A 15,765-nucleotide genomic window follows, 5' to 3' on the forward strand; every position below is an offset into this window, starting at 1 on the left:
GTATTGTCAGCAGCTGGTGACAGTGGTGTGGCTGAATCCAGGTCAGGGCTGGACCGGTCATCGGAGGTAGCAGCAGACCGGTTCGGTGCTGCTGGAGGGTCCCCTAGTGCAGGGACAGGCAGAGAGTTAGAGGCAGACAGGTAGTTCTGGCTGGTGATGATCTGGTGGCAGTGAGGAATAGGGTACAGTCAGCAACATAGGCTCACTGCTGTGTGGCATAGGCCATCTTAGCGGGGGAGAGGGTTCCCTCAGACTCCACAGCAGTGGAGGGGGGATCGGGAATGACATCTGGTATGGGTCTCCATAGCAGGCAACCCCTGAGGACCAGCGTCGGCCGAGGACATAACATGTCCCTGCCCAATCTCAGTCGCAGCCATGCCTGACAACGGTGCTGGGGCTGGAGAGGCAATATAGTCAAAACCATTGGTCACAGTCACACCTGGGAAGGAGGCCGGGCCCTAAGAGACAACCCCTTGCTACTGTCCTCCATATGACTGTCCCATGCTCTCCTCTGCCACCCTCTGGAGAGGGCTCCCCTGACAGGAGGAATCCTGGGATCTGGTCCTCTGCTGCACAATGCAAAGAAGACTCTATATTCTGCTCAATATGGGCAAAACGTGTACTCCATACAACGTAGGCAGTGATGACCACGGTGCTGCAACTCCCTCGTACTCCAATGTAGAAATATAATCCACCCGCTTGGTTGTTGGGGATGTGGCCCCACCTGGTGCTGAGTAGTATCCCACGGGTGGAAGAGAGGGGCCATAGGCTCCAGAGAGGGGGTATAATCCACATGGTAGTAGTCCACTGGATACCTCAGAACCATACTCCACTGGACCGAAGGTGGGCAGTGTGGAAAGTACCCTGTGTGGTCTCTGTGGGGCCCCATATTGTAATGGTGTCAGCAAAGTCACAAATCCATGAAAGAGAGCGACGCGGCTCTACGTATTTTACTTGTTTGTGACTCACTGACACCGCCCACGTTCATAGGGGAATAAAGCAACCCAACAGTTAACACACAGGAACTTTATTTAAACACACTGAGGAAGATGAATTTGGGCATGAAAAGTGGGAAAGGTTGTAGAATAGTAGTGGTTCTGTAATGGACAGAAACAGAGGTAGTGAATACACACATACTGAGTGCAGACACAAAGGCACAGATACAGAATCTTACAGAATTGTACAGGGACTGTATAGATTGGTATAGAGGACTGTATAGATTGCTAATGCCACTTGCAGAGTATTATACCACACAGTAAACTCAGAGGGGCAACATGCAATAGTAGTAACTGACCATGAAGAACAATATACAGTGTCACACAACTCACTTTGGGCACGTACTCCATCTCTCAAGTCCAGAGATACGAGTGAGTCCAGTTGTTGATGGGCAGAGACCAAGATGTTGCTTTTTGCCACTGCTTGAGGGAGACTGCAAGTGTTGTGTGCCCTGCAGAGTCAAGGGGATGGGCAGATGTCCAGCCCCCTAGTAACCTCCTGAACAACCTATCAGGGCACAGGTCATTCAGGTCAAAGAGAGTTTGAGAGGCATGTTTAGGGACCTCTAGACTCTCAGGCAACAACGTTGTGAGGTGCTGATAACAGTCACCGGCAGGGAAATTGTAACCGCCAAAACCACTTGATATAGACGCATTGCAAGCAGATGAGGAAATTTGGCTAGGATGAAATTATGAAGTAAAAGCTATATTTCGAACTGTCCCTAAGTGGTATAATTTGTCATTCATTGATTTGATTTGATCAATAATCAAACTTGATGTCGGCTACAGATTTGTTTGGTCAAAGTTTCTCTTCAATATTATCTCACAGAGACATGCGGCTATAGGCCTATGTTTTCCTCATGCACTGCAAGTCGGGATTTCAATTTTTTTTTAAACGTTTGTCTTGTTTTGTCATAAATGAGTAGGTTGTGTTAATTCGGACGGGAAGATAAAAGCAAATTGGTGTCTGGTTTTCCTACTGGATAACTTTTTTTCCTGTTTGTGACTGAGAAAACAAGGAATTTTGGTGGATAATTAGTTAGTCTCTGGAGCCTGTCTTTTGTGGAGAAAAAACAACTTTTTTGGTGGGGAAAATGTAATTTGCGGGGGAGGCAAAGGTTACCCAAATCAAACAAAATACTAGTTTGGCAGTGACATTCTGAAAGTAAAGCATTATACCAGGACAAATGAGGACAGACTACCAGGGACCATATACAGTTCTGTCACAATAGTTTCATTTCATATTTATGAGAAAAACAGCAAATATCCTGCCAAAGGCCCTATGTTTCCCACACCTTTGGATTCAGTGCTCAGAGCTCTTTTCCTAAACTGAAGTTTAACTTCAGGACCCTGAAGGTATCCCTAAATCCCTTACAAAGATTTTTCAGGTCTGAATCTACTGTTTTTCCCACAGTACATTTAAGAGGGTACATTTCAAAAGAGCTAGCCTACACAATATAGACATGGCACACAAAGGTGATGGAGGCCTGTCCTGAACATAAAACAAATGAGTTATTCTGCGGAGGAGGGCGTCGGCTATGCTGGCAGGACATAAGGCCACGATGGAAAGAAGGGCCTCTGTATGCTGCCACCTCTGATGGTCCTCTCCATATGGAGACGGCAGGTTTTTGTGTTTATTGGAAATATGCAGTCATCCTCTCCAGGAGCCCACGGCATGACCCTGCCAGAGCTTAAGCTTCATCTCCATCCCAGCCCAATTCTCACAGAACCCAAGCACAGTGCAGCGTTGGGGTGAAGAGTGGAAACCTGGCTCTGCTAATAATGACCAGAGAGAGCGTGGGAGCAAATTGTTCTTCATTTGCTTCGGTGCCGTACGGTAGTGAGGCAGATGCTTATGTGCTTTATGGCTGAGATTTAGGGCTGGTGGTTTTCCGGACCTAGATTAACCCTGTTCCTGCACAGAAAAGGCATTTTCAATGGGGATTATCATAAACTGGGTCCAGGATACCAGCCCATACAGTACATTTATTCAAATGCTGTACTGCTTTACCACAGTGGGGCCTATTCTCAGCATGGAGCTCCCAACTCCTGCCCATGTGGCCCGTTTGTATAACTCCTACCCTAAACATTTTTGCTCTGTGGATGTATTGGCATCCATTTAACGCTATAGCTAGGCAGTCCTGTCATTTCCTGTTTAGAGAGAGATGAGGAAAGTTTCCCTAACTGTGGCTGGGGAGCCCATGGTGGCTTCAGCTATGCTATGCTTTACCCCCATGCTGGTCATAATAACATATTCCTGTGGGTGACAGGGCAGAGGCGGGAGCCGGGAGGACCACACACCTCCACGTATAGAGGGTCTGACTCTGGAGGGCAGACTGAGCTGTACCAACTACTACCGACCCGACCAGCTGGAGCCTCCAACAAAAGCAAACAAGGCTGTAAAATGCAGAGTGGGGGTGCTCACCTTGGAAAGGAACCCCTCTGGTGTAAGGAAACATAGCCTGCACATGGGGGGTGGTTTGAGCACCCCCACAAGAAGATGGACTGTGTTTCTCCACGGATGACCACTGTGTGTAAACTACCCAGGGAGGGTATAAAGGTCAGGGCTCGGTGCGTATACGTCAATGACCTACTATTACCAAGCCTCTTTCTTTGTATTTGTGCATGATTGTTTGCTTGTATGCAAGCAAGCACAGCTATTCTGAGATTGTGTCCATGTTTTTTGTGCATGTAAGGGATTTTACAATTAATCCACAGGGCACACGCTGTTTTAATCAATGTTTCCACCTCATTTCAATGAAATTAGGTTGAGCCAATTTGGAATAGACAAATTGACATCTGACACCAATGGGAACATGTTTTATTTGTTTATATCCTTTGTAATTTCTTGATATTTATATTTATTCCAAAAGCTTTTGCCTTCACAGCTGCCATCAAACAGAACCCATCTCACTATCTGAGAGGATTGTACCATAGTTACAAGCAGAGTTCCCTGTGGATTTACCGTCAGCACATTTCACCACGCCAGCAGCAGGATATAGGCATCTGTAATCTGTGCACCAGCAGGATGGCCATCTCACCTACCCAACCTGCACCTCTCACAGGACAACAACAAGGATTCCTCCAGCTCCTCTCACCCATCCATGAGGCTTTTCTGAGCCAACAGTTAAATTACCTCAATAAAACGTATTTATGCATTGATGTATTTTCCGTCCTCCTTCAATAAATGCTGTATTTCAGATCTTTTAATGAGAGGAACTCGGTTAGTGTCATTTCTACAGACTTGGTTCAGAGCATTGCCTTTCTGGATCAAAAACTGTGGATGCGTTTATTCACATATTTGCACATTTTGAGACAATAGCAGCAATCACTCCCACCAGCCCAGAATAATGAGATCTAATGCTGTGCAACAACCCCAGCATCCTCTATCTTTTATAATGTAGGAGTGCATATTTGAATAATGACTGTTTAGTGTTGATGTTGGTGGGTGCTTATGCTGAGCATCTGGGTTAGGAGGACTGAGTCCCTGCCACAAGAATCCACAATAAATTCCAGCCATGTTGTGATGCCCTTCATCCGTCCAAGATCACTTGGCTCACCCACAATCTCCTGCCTTCCACTCTGACATCCTTTAGGCGACTCTGTGTCTTGGAAGTGAGTGGAGCCACAGGGAATAGCGAGAAACAACAGGACTGTTTCAAAAGCCTTGTGAATATTTTGCACAACTGAATTCTCGTTTACCACATAGAGCATGTTTCTTTATAAGGATTACCCCAGAGACAACTTAAGTTAAAGAGTTGGGTTCCCACATACTGCATACCAAGCAAGGCCCCCCTAAAGAGTGACTGTCTACATGCCAAAGAAAAGCCAACTCTGAACTGTCTGTGTTTTCATGTTTTATCCAATGACATAAATAAACCACAATTAAGTTAAATGCCTGGAGAGACAGTCACAGCTGCACAGCTATCATTGTGGTGAAGCCGACTGTCATAATTAGAGGCGCTTGGTTATAATCGTCTCTTCATTGTTGAAGAGAGTTTATTTATTTGTAACCATTATCATTTGTGTCATGTTATCATTTTTCTTGGAGGCCTGAAGTTGAAATAGTTTTACACTAAATTGTCTAGGGATTTGGGTTCTGGCATCATTCTTCACTTCATGTCGTTATTACTTCACAAAAAATGCTGTGCAAGGCAGATACTGTACTGCAGTTGGAACTGTGTTATTTTCGTGGGACAACATATTTATGCAACTTCTTGTTGATGATGATTTTACAATTTGAAGGAAACCACTATATGTACAGCATGGCCATGCTCCCATGACAGTTTAAAGTGTTGATAAGACTTGTCTGAAACCAGTATGTCGATATACTTATTTGGGCTGGACATCAGCAAACAACACTATCGACGTGGGACGGTTATTTGTGTGTACTGTAGTCATGTCCATTGTCTGCTTCCCACATGTTTCTCCTCTGGCCGTGTGAATGTTTCCCACAAGTTGCTGGAAAATTCCTGTCACTATGTCAACACGGCGAGGTCCTTGTTCAGTTGCTCTACAATTCTTACATGACAGTTGCCTATCAGAACGAGCAGCACATCTCAGACACACGTGTATTTAGAATAGTGTATTTTGGCACATGTTGCTGTGCTGTTCGTGTTTCTATCTTCGCCTGAGCTCCCCTGTTTACCGCAGGAGATCTGGGAAATCTCCAGCTCCAATTCCATTTGAGACCCATCACTTGTCAAAGAGTTGTAATAATGTCACAATATCGAGGAAAGCCGAGGATTAAATGTATTCTGTTTCACACAGCCCATTACTTTAAGAGTAATGTACACTGAGTATACAAATAATAAGAACACCTGCTCTTTCCATGACCAGGTGGATTCAGGTGAAAGCTATGATCCCTTATTGATGTCACTTGTTAAATCCACTTCCATCCGTGTAGATGAAGGTGAGGAGAAGGATGTTTAAGCCTTGAGACAATTGAGACATGGATTGTGTGTGTGTGTCATTCAGAGGGTGACAAAAGATTGAAGTGCCTTTGAACAGAGTATGGTAGTAGGTGCCAGGCGCACCAATTTGTGCCAAGAACTGCAACGCTTCTGTGGTTTTCATGCTCAACAGTTTCCCGTGTGTATCAAGAATGGTCTACCACCCAAAGGACATCCAGCCAAATTGACACAACTGTGGAGTCAACATGAGCCAGCATCCCTGTGGAACGCTTTTGTCACCTTGTAGAGTCCATGCCCCGACGAATTGAGGCTGTTCTGAGGGCAAAAGAGAGAAGGTGTTCCTAATTTTTGGGATACTCTGTGTATGTATGTACTCTCTCTGTGTGTGTGTGTGTGTGTGTGTGTGTGTGTGTGTGTGTGTGTGTGTGTGTGTGTGTGTGTGTGTGTGTGTGTGTGTGTGTGTGTGTGTGTGTGTGTGTGTGTGTGCGTGTGTGCGTGCGTGTGTGTGTATGTATGTATGTATGTATAAAATAACGCATCCTAGATCTGAATGAATGAAATATTCTTATTAAATACTTTTTTCTTTACATAGTTGAATGTGCTGACAACAAAATCACACAAAACTGTCAATGGAAATCAAATTTATCAACCCATGGAGGTCTGGATTTGGAGTCACACTCAAAATTAAAGTGGAAAACCACACTACAGGCTGATCCAACTTTGATGTAATGTCCTTAAAACAAGTCAAAATGAGGCTCAGTAGTGTGTGTGGCCTCCACGTGCCTGTATGACCTCCCTACAATGCCTGGGCATGCTCCTGATGAGGTGGCGGATGGTCTCCTGAGGGATCTCCTCCCAGACCTGGACTAAAGCATCCGCGAACTCCTGGACAGTCTGTGGTGCAACGTGGCATTGGTGGATGGAGCGAGACATGATGTCCCAGATGTGCTCAATTGGATTCAGGTCTGGGGAACGAGCGGGCCAGTCCATAGCATCAATGCCTTCCTCTTGCAGGAACTGCTGACACACTCCAGCCACATGAGGTCTAGCATTGTCTTGCATTAGGAGGAACCCAGGGCCAACCGCACCAGCATGTGGTCTCACAAGGGGTCCGAGGATCTCATCTCGGTACCTAATGGCAGTCAGGCTACCTCTGGCGAGCACATGGAGGGCTGTGCGGCCCCCCAAAGAAATGCCACCCCACACCATGACTGACCCACCGCCAAACCGGTCATGCTGGAGGATGTTGCAGGCAGCAGAACGTTCTCCAAGGCGTCTCCAGACTCTGTCACATGTGCTCAGTGTGAACCTACTTTGATCTGTGAAGAGCACAGGGCACCAGTGGCGAATTTGCCAATCTTGGTGTTCTCTGGCAAATGCCAAACGTCCTGCACGGTGTTGGGCTGTAAGCACAACTCCCACCTGTGGACGTCGGGCCCTCATACCACCCTCATGGAGTCTGTTTCTGACCGTTTGAGCAGACACATGCACATTTGTGGCCTGCTGGAGGTCATTTTGCAGGGCTCTGGCAGTGCTCCTCCTGCTCCTCCTTGCACAAAGGCGGAGGTAGCGGTCCTGCTGCTGGGTTGTTGCCCTCCTACGGCCTCCTCCACGTCTCCTGATGTACTGGCCTGTCTCCTGGTAGCGCCTCCATGCTCTGGACACTACGCTGACAGACACAGCAAACCTTCTTGCCACAGCTCGCATTGATGTGCCATCCTGGATGAGCTGCACTACCTGAGCCACTTGTGTGGGTTGTAGACTCTGTCTCATGCTACCACTAGAGTGAAAGCACCGCCAGCATTGAAAAGTGACCAAAACATCAGCCAGGAAGCATAGGAACTGAGAAGTGGTCTGTGGTCACCACCTGCAGAACCACTCCTTTATTGGGGGTGTCTTGCTAATTGCCTATAATTTCCACCTGTTGTCTATTCCATTTGCACAACAGAATGTGACATTTATTATCAATCAGTGTTGCTTCCTAAGTGGACAGTTTGATTTCACAGAAGTGTGATTGACTTGGAGTTACATTGTGTTGTTTAAGTATTCACTTTATTTTTTTGAGCAGTGTATATTTACAGTGCCTTCGGAAAGTATTCACAGCTCTTAACTTTTTCCACATTTTTGCCTACATACAATACGCCATAAAGTCAAAGTGAAATTTGTTTTATTATTATTATTATTAGGAGGGTGTTCCTAATGTTTGGTATACTCAGGGAAGGAAGTGCATGCAGGGAAATCGGCCTCCACTGGAGTACATATAAACATCCGTGTGAAGTTGTTTTGAGACCTTTGTTTTGCAGTCATGCCGTCTCTCAAGTTTTGCAACAACTTTATAGTGGAATCTTGAGTGCTCAGTCATTCCTCGCTTTGTCTCTCCTGATTGTCTGGCTCGTATGAGCTTTGGGTGTATTCACAATGTTCAACCTTTACAATAATAATAATAACATGACGTTACCACCACCCATAATAGTACAGAGAAACACACAGCTGTCTTAACAGATCCTGACCCCCTTCCCCGCGCTGCTGTGGCTCCATCTGGGTGGCGTTAGCCCGCCTTGCCAGTCATGGCCCTCCCCTCCCCATGGGCTCCAAACAGGCAACCACAGATGATGAACTCAGCAGAAAACGCCTGGGAGGAGGGGGGAGAGGCCCAGACCCCGAAGCTCTATCCAACACTTCCATTCTTCCTAAATTGCTGTGAGGAGGAGGCCTCTTGGATTAGTGTTCCCACAGTTGTAGTGTGTACAGTAGTGAAAATCTACCAGCCCAATGTCTAGGATCAGGAACGGCACAAACACAAGCAGATATTAACAAATTACTAATTGCTATCTAGCATCAGATAACCACTGCCTGTGGTGGTGGTGGTATGTTCATCCAATTGACTTATTCTTGTTACGTAACCTACAGGTTTTTTTTTACGTATGTAATTGCTAACTTGCCATATTGAATCAAGGTGCCACTGCTTCACTGTAAAGCAGGGACTCATTTCTAAAGTCTAGCTGGACTTTGTAAGGTCTGCATGCTGGAGAGACATTGTTATTCTTAAGAAAAGGAAATGAAGAAGCAATTTACAGCACTCCTCCCATGAACTCTGGATGGTTTTTGTGGATTCAGGACCATTTTAAGAGCAGGGGGAAAATGTGAATCATTCTTTGTTTAACTTCAACTGTCCTCACATGATACTTGATTGATATTGTTTCACAATATACAACATGTTTAGACTGGAATGCATAGTATGGTTGCATGTCTCCCTCTCCATTGCCCACCCTTCTATTGTGAAATTATCAGTGGAATATGATTTTGTTTGATGGTGGGATTTATGTCTTTGACCTGGCTCAGGGTGTACATACCTTTCAGAAATAATTCTCTGGTTGCATCGTCCACAATCCAGACCGTGAGAATATGAATAATCAAATCAGTGGAAAACAGTAGGGAATGCATGCCTCTCCTGACAGGAGTGGAGTAATAGGATTGAGGTATGCAAAAAATGTCTGACTTTTAGTCCGCTAAATCCGTATCAAGTAAACCAACAGCATCTACCTATTAACATCTAACAAAAAAGCTCAATTTTGAGAAGGTTCTTATTTGAGGCGCACTATATTTTTGTGGTTTTATTGTATCTCAACTTTTGTAAGACTTGACAGTAACTAACTTGGAGCGTCTTTTAGTGAAAACACTTGGCAAGTTCTCAATACAGGAATAAACAATTCTTTAATTTATCATTTATAATGGTATTTAATAACTGGGAATAACAAATTATCATGACTTTTGATGCATATGTTTCTACATTTGTTATTGAAAGGAAGGGCACTTGGAAACCATAACGTTTAAGAAGGGGTCCAAAGTCAATGTTTTGTAGCTGAACTGTGGAGTATGGTCAGCAATATGACCTGACCAAAGAAAGACCCTTCCAAGATGTCTCCCAGAGTGTAGAGCAGATGTAAGCCATCTGGGTCCAAACCTGAGCGGAAAATTAGAGACCACTTTTGGACAACCTGTTTAGACGAAAACATGTCACTGCAAAATTACAATGAAAATAGGTTCATTCACTACGAGATTGAGCTATTTGGTCAAATTGAATGTTAGAGTTTCTTGTTGAGGATAAGTGGGTGCCCTTGTTCACAGATCATAACAACGTAAACAAAATATATCGGCTTTCAGAGCATGAAATTACAGGACGATTTTCCTGCAGCTTGGTAAAATAAGAAAAGTCATTCCAAATGAAATCAAATATTTATTTTACAGTGTCATTGATCTCAAGTACCCAATTACATAGTGATTAATAATGTTTGACACATTGTTTATTAGACTTAATTAAAATAAGCATTGAAACACTATGCAAATCCCTAGTGCCAAATTGGAATATTGAAGCAATGTCCCAAAAATACAACAAGGAAAAACAAAGAAGTCAGCGTATGTATAGCACTGCCAAAGACTGGAAATGGTTCATTCTTATGTGCTCTGACCATCTTGTTATTTCAATCTGTAATAAAATATATAAATGGAGAACTAAATGAAAGTATTATCTATTTGTTTGTTTTCATGACAGAGAGAACAATATAGGTCTCTAATGATTAAAACCATATGTTTGGAGAGATAGATAATACTTTCATTTAGTTCTCCATTTATATATTTTATTACAGATTGAAATAATAAGACGGTCAGAGCACATAAGAATGAACCATTTCCAGTCTTTGGCAGTGCTATACATACGCTGACTTCTTTGTTTTTCCTTGTTGTATTTTTGGGACGTTGCTTCAATATTCCAATTTGGCACTAGGGATTTTGCATAGAGTGATGCAATGCTTATTTCTCTCCAAAAATATGGTTTTAATCATTAGAGACCTATATTGTTCTCTCTGTCATGAAACGCAAACAAATAGATAATATTTTAATTTAGTTCTCCATTTATATATTTCATTACAGATTGAAATAACAAGACGGTTTATGTCTAAATAACAAGACCGTCAGAGCACATTTGGAACCTCTGAGGACATTCTGCGGCCGTAGCTTTTCCTACAGCTTTAAGAAATAGCATTGGATACTGTAATGATGGTCGACCCTTGTGAAATGCTCAAGTTCAGAATGGTCACAGTCCTCTACATGTGTGGTTTCAGTCAGCTAAAGGGGTCATAAAATTTAAGCTTAGCTGGAGTGTAAATGTCACTCAAAGAGGGTAGGTCTCTGAGTACACAAGGTGAAATATCCTGCCACACGAGATGAAATGTCCTACTCTGAAATACCATTGGACTGAAGGGACCTTTGACCCACAGAGCTAGAAGAGGAGGTAGAAGAACCAATAGGATTGTGCTATGTTCTTAATACTTCCAGTGAGAACATCTAAACCATGTATTATAGACTACAATAGTAGTCCCATTGCTCTTACAAAGAATCACCAGCATACAGTAGAATGATGCCGTTCTCAATCTCTGTCATGTCTTATGTACAGACTTTCTAAAAGGGTTGACTCGACCACTGTTTGATCAGCTTTAATAACGCAGGTCTCAGAACAGTCTATTTAAACAGCTGCACCTGTAATGGGTTCCGTTGATGATGTCAGATTCCAGGTAAGGTAGTGTCTCCTGATGTTTCTGTCACCTCCCTCAATGGCCAGACTGGATATGACATTATGGTAGGGATCAATCCCTGGAGTCTCTATGACAAAAGACTTGTGAAAACAATCAACGTACGTATCTCACTACTCATAATAGCAGCAGGTGGGAATGTGTGATGTAAGAGAGAAGAAGTGAGGTGGATCCAAGTATCTGACACACATTGTGTTGACATAGTGAAATATACCATGCCTGATCCTTGATCAATTCAAAGGTTATTCTGTGAGACATATCAGTCAACATTGATATAATCTGATGTGTTTTTGTGTCCAAAACAGACATTTGTCTTCTGTCAGACTGTGTGAATGAAAGTTATTATTGGTAGAAGGCACATTTCAGATAGACAATAACCCATTGTCAAATATTTAATGGTCACGTTATTGCAAGCTTGTGAAGTTGCCATTGTGACTTGGATTGGCAAGAGTGACTGCAGGTGTCGCTTCCCCTATTTCAGCCTGCTCTCTGGTAAACAGTGATCCATTGGGGTGTGTTAAAGGAGAAAATAATTAGCATGTCACTTTTGGCAGTCTTTAAATCCACTTCTCAGGTAGTCAAGTACCATGTCATGCGTCCCCTGTTGCAACCGGGTTGTCAATGGCATTTGGAAAACTTAAATAGGAGGAAAGAACTTTTACCTTTGCAGAGACAGCTGCTTTACTATGCACAGGAGTGAGAAAATACATGTGTGAAATGTATTCCACCTGGAGAGAAAAAACTTGGCTCTGCTTCCTGACTGAACATCTGGTGCAGTTTATTCTGGCAAGCATTGTGTTTTTCACCAGAGCAAAAGCACAACGCCCTCTTACTTTTCAGTTTTTGTGTTTGAACTGAGAATTAGAAAGAAGTAATTTCTTTTCATTCAACAGCAATAATCTTTATTAAAGAAATTGGAGAACTTGAACGCCCAGTGCAGTCACAAATGAGATTTTCCTGTGTTTTATAAACACTATATATACAAAAGTATGTGGACACCCCTTCAAATGAGTGGATTTGGCTATTTTGGCCACACCCCTTGCTGACAGGTGTATAAAATTGAGGACACAGCCATGCAATCTCCATAGACAAACATGGGCAATAACTGTTAGTCCGGAGCTTCATGAAATAGGTTTCCATGGCCGAGCAGCCGCACACAAGCCGAAGGTCACCATGTGCAATGCCAAGCATCGGCTGGAGTGGTGTAAAGCTCGCCGCCATAGGACTCTGGAGCAGTGGAAACGCTTTCTCTGGAGTGATGAATCACACTTCACTATCTGGCAGTCCAACGTACGAATCTGGGTTTGGCAGATGCCAGGAGAACGCTACCATCCCCAATGCATAGTGTCCGTTCACAAAAAGAGGTCCATACAGAAATGGTTTGTCAAGATCGGTGTGGAAGAACTTGACTGGCCTGCACAGAGCCCTGACCTCATCCCCATCGAACACCTTTGGGATGAGTTGGAACGCAGACTGCGAGCCAGGCCTAGTCGCCCAACATCAGTGCTTGACCTCACTAATGGTATTGTGGCTGAATGGAAGCAAGTGCCCGCAGCAATGTTCCAACATCTAGTGGAAAGCCTTCCCTGAAGAGTGTAGGCTGTTATAGCAGCAAATTGAGGACTTACTCCATATTAATGCCCTTGATTTTGGAATGAGATGTTTGACAAGCAGGTGTCCACATACTTTTGGTCATGTAGTGTTTATTTCCACGCTGAGGTTGGAATAATACTGTGAAATTGTGAAAATTATTATATTGCCATTTGAGTGTAATGGCTGTTTGAAAAGACTGCCTGTAATTTCAGTGGGATGGAGTTTTGGCCTGACTGGTGACATCACGCTGAAGTAGTTAATGGGCCAATAATAAAGATAGTTCCAAACCTGACTGCTAATAACAGATAGTTTTCAGTTTTCCTCTCCCTACTCAGACTACACACAGACAGTCCTAGCTAAATTCTTGCTTGATAAATTGCTCATTTCTTAGAAGCTATTTTTGTTTCTTTTTACCATTTTAATTTAAAACAATCTCAGTCAGGTACTAAATTGTTACTCAGAAATGATTTGATATTGAGATAAAAACGGCTGCATTGGACCTTTAATAGAAATGGATTATCCTGTGTACCCCCGTCATGGCAATATTTTCCTCTTTCTCTCACCCCCCATGTATTGTAGGGCCCACACAGTGTAAGAAGGGACTCTGATATGCTGTAAAATATTGCATGAGAAATGGTCACCATATGTCTCCTTGTGAGAAATGGTCACCATATCTGTCTCCTTGTGAGAAATGGTCACCATATCTGTCTCCTTGTGAGAAATGGTCACCATATCTGTCTCCTTGTGAGAAATGGTCACCATATCTGTCTCCTTGTGAGAAAAGGTCACCATATCTGTCTCCTTGTGAGAAATGGTCACCATATCTGTCTCCTTGTGAGAAATGGTCACCATATGAAATGGTCACCATATCTGTCTCCTTGTGAGAAATGGTCACCATATCTGTCTCCCTGTGAGAAATGGTCACCATATCTGTCTCCTTGTGAGAAAAGGTCACCATATCTGTCTCCTTGTGAGAAATGGTCACCATATCTGTCTCCTTGTGAGAAATGGTCACCATATCTGTCTCCTTGTGAGAAAAGGTCACCTTATCTGTCTCCTTGTGTTACATGCAGCTGTTATTCCAGACTGACGATAAGATAGTGTTTTTCAGAAAAGACAGAAATCTTATAAAGCCATCTATTGACACTTGGCAACTGATAGTGTAATGTGCATTTTCACAACCAAAAACATCCTAGCAGCACAATAGTATACCATGTCAGCCTAAAGCTAGCTAGTAGGCAATGGCATGATGATGATATTCCAATATGGCTGTCTTAAAATCCAGGACTTTTACTCTTGTCAACAATCACCAGGCAGCTGACAGCTCAGACCAACACTTGACTGTATGTCACAGGAGCTCCACGCTCATACCTACAGACGTACACATTATGTCACTTTCCATCGCTCGTACTAGTCCTTCTCACTGACTTTTACTTTTACCTCCATGTGAAGTTACTGTTTTTCATGGCTGGTAATTGTATCCATGGAGCGTTATGTGTCTGTCTGTCAGGGGTTGGAGGGGCGGTCCAGTCCAGTTGTCAGCCAAGCCAGGCCAGCAGCGTGACATGGTGTGGTGGTGGTGGCATGGGCCTGCTGTAAGCTGCTGTAAGCTAAAGGCCTGTCTGCCAGCTGTAGACACCCAGACAGAGGGCCTTTTTTCCACCACGCAGTCAGCAGACACCAAGGGTAAAGGACAGCCATTAGCTCATAAAGAGGCCAAACAATCCCCAGGTCTGTTTTCCCAGTGAGCAGCGGCCACATAACGAGACCAAGGCAACCAAAAACAAGTTTCACTCATAGTCGTTACTCATTAGTGAATGCAGTCTTGCAGTTTGGTGAAAAATAATGCAATAGATTATGGTAATTGAGGTGGCTCGTGGAAATAAGTGTAGGATCTCTTTAATGAGATGACGGATCACATTTTTCATAATTTGAGTCTGAGGGTTTAGAGTTATGCACATTCAATGGGGCCAAATATCAGTTATTGTTCAACTCTTTCAGTACAAGGGAAACTGAAACCAGTGAAATGGTGCTCAAATGACATGTTGACCCCTGGCAAATAATCTGCCCTCATATATTTTGGGCTATTCATGGAAAGTGTATTGGTGAAGAACGGAGTGTATCTGGGGGTTCAGTTGTATAGACGTGTCTTAGATGCTACAGATGGGCCTGTGAAATGAGTGTGTCAGCAACAGACAGCAACCCAATTTGTAAGTCGCTCTGGATAAGAGCGTCTGCTAAATGACTTAAATGTAAATGTAAACTGTGACCCCAACAATACGCCTGGCGCCAATACAATAAGTATTATATGGAGCAATTATTCTCTGCAGACCTCATAGTTTACCGTGCTTCGCATTAAAATGTTGTTATACAGTTGAAGTCGGACGTTTATATACACTTAGGTTGGAGTCATTAAAACTCGTTTTTCAACCACTCCACAAATGTCTTGTTAACAAACTATAGTTTTGGCATGTCGGTTAGGACATCTACTTTGTGCATGACACAAGTCATTTTTCCAACAATTGTTTACAGACAGATTAATTTCACTGTATCACAATTCCAGTGGGTCAGAAGTTTACATACACTAAGTTGACTGTGCCTTTAAACAGCTTGGAAAATTCCAGAAAATGATGTCATGGCTTTAGAAGCTTCTGATAGGTTAATTCACACCATTTG

Source organism: Oncorhynchus nerka, linkage group LG24 (assembly GCF_034236695.1).
Source record: "Oncorhynchus nerka isolate Pitt River linkage group LG24, Oner_Uvic_2.0, whole genome shotgun sequence".
NCBI lineage: Eukaryota > Metazoa > Chordata > Actinopteri > Salmoniformes > Salmonidae > Oncorhynchus > Oncorhynchus nerka.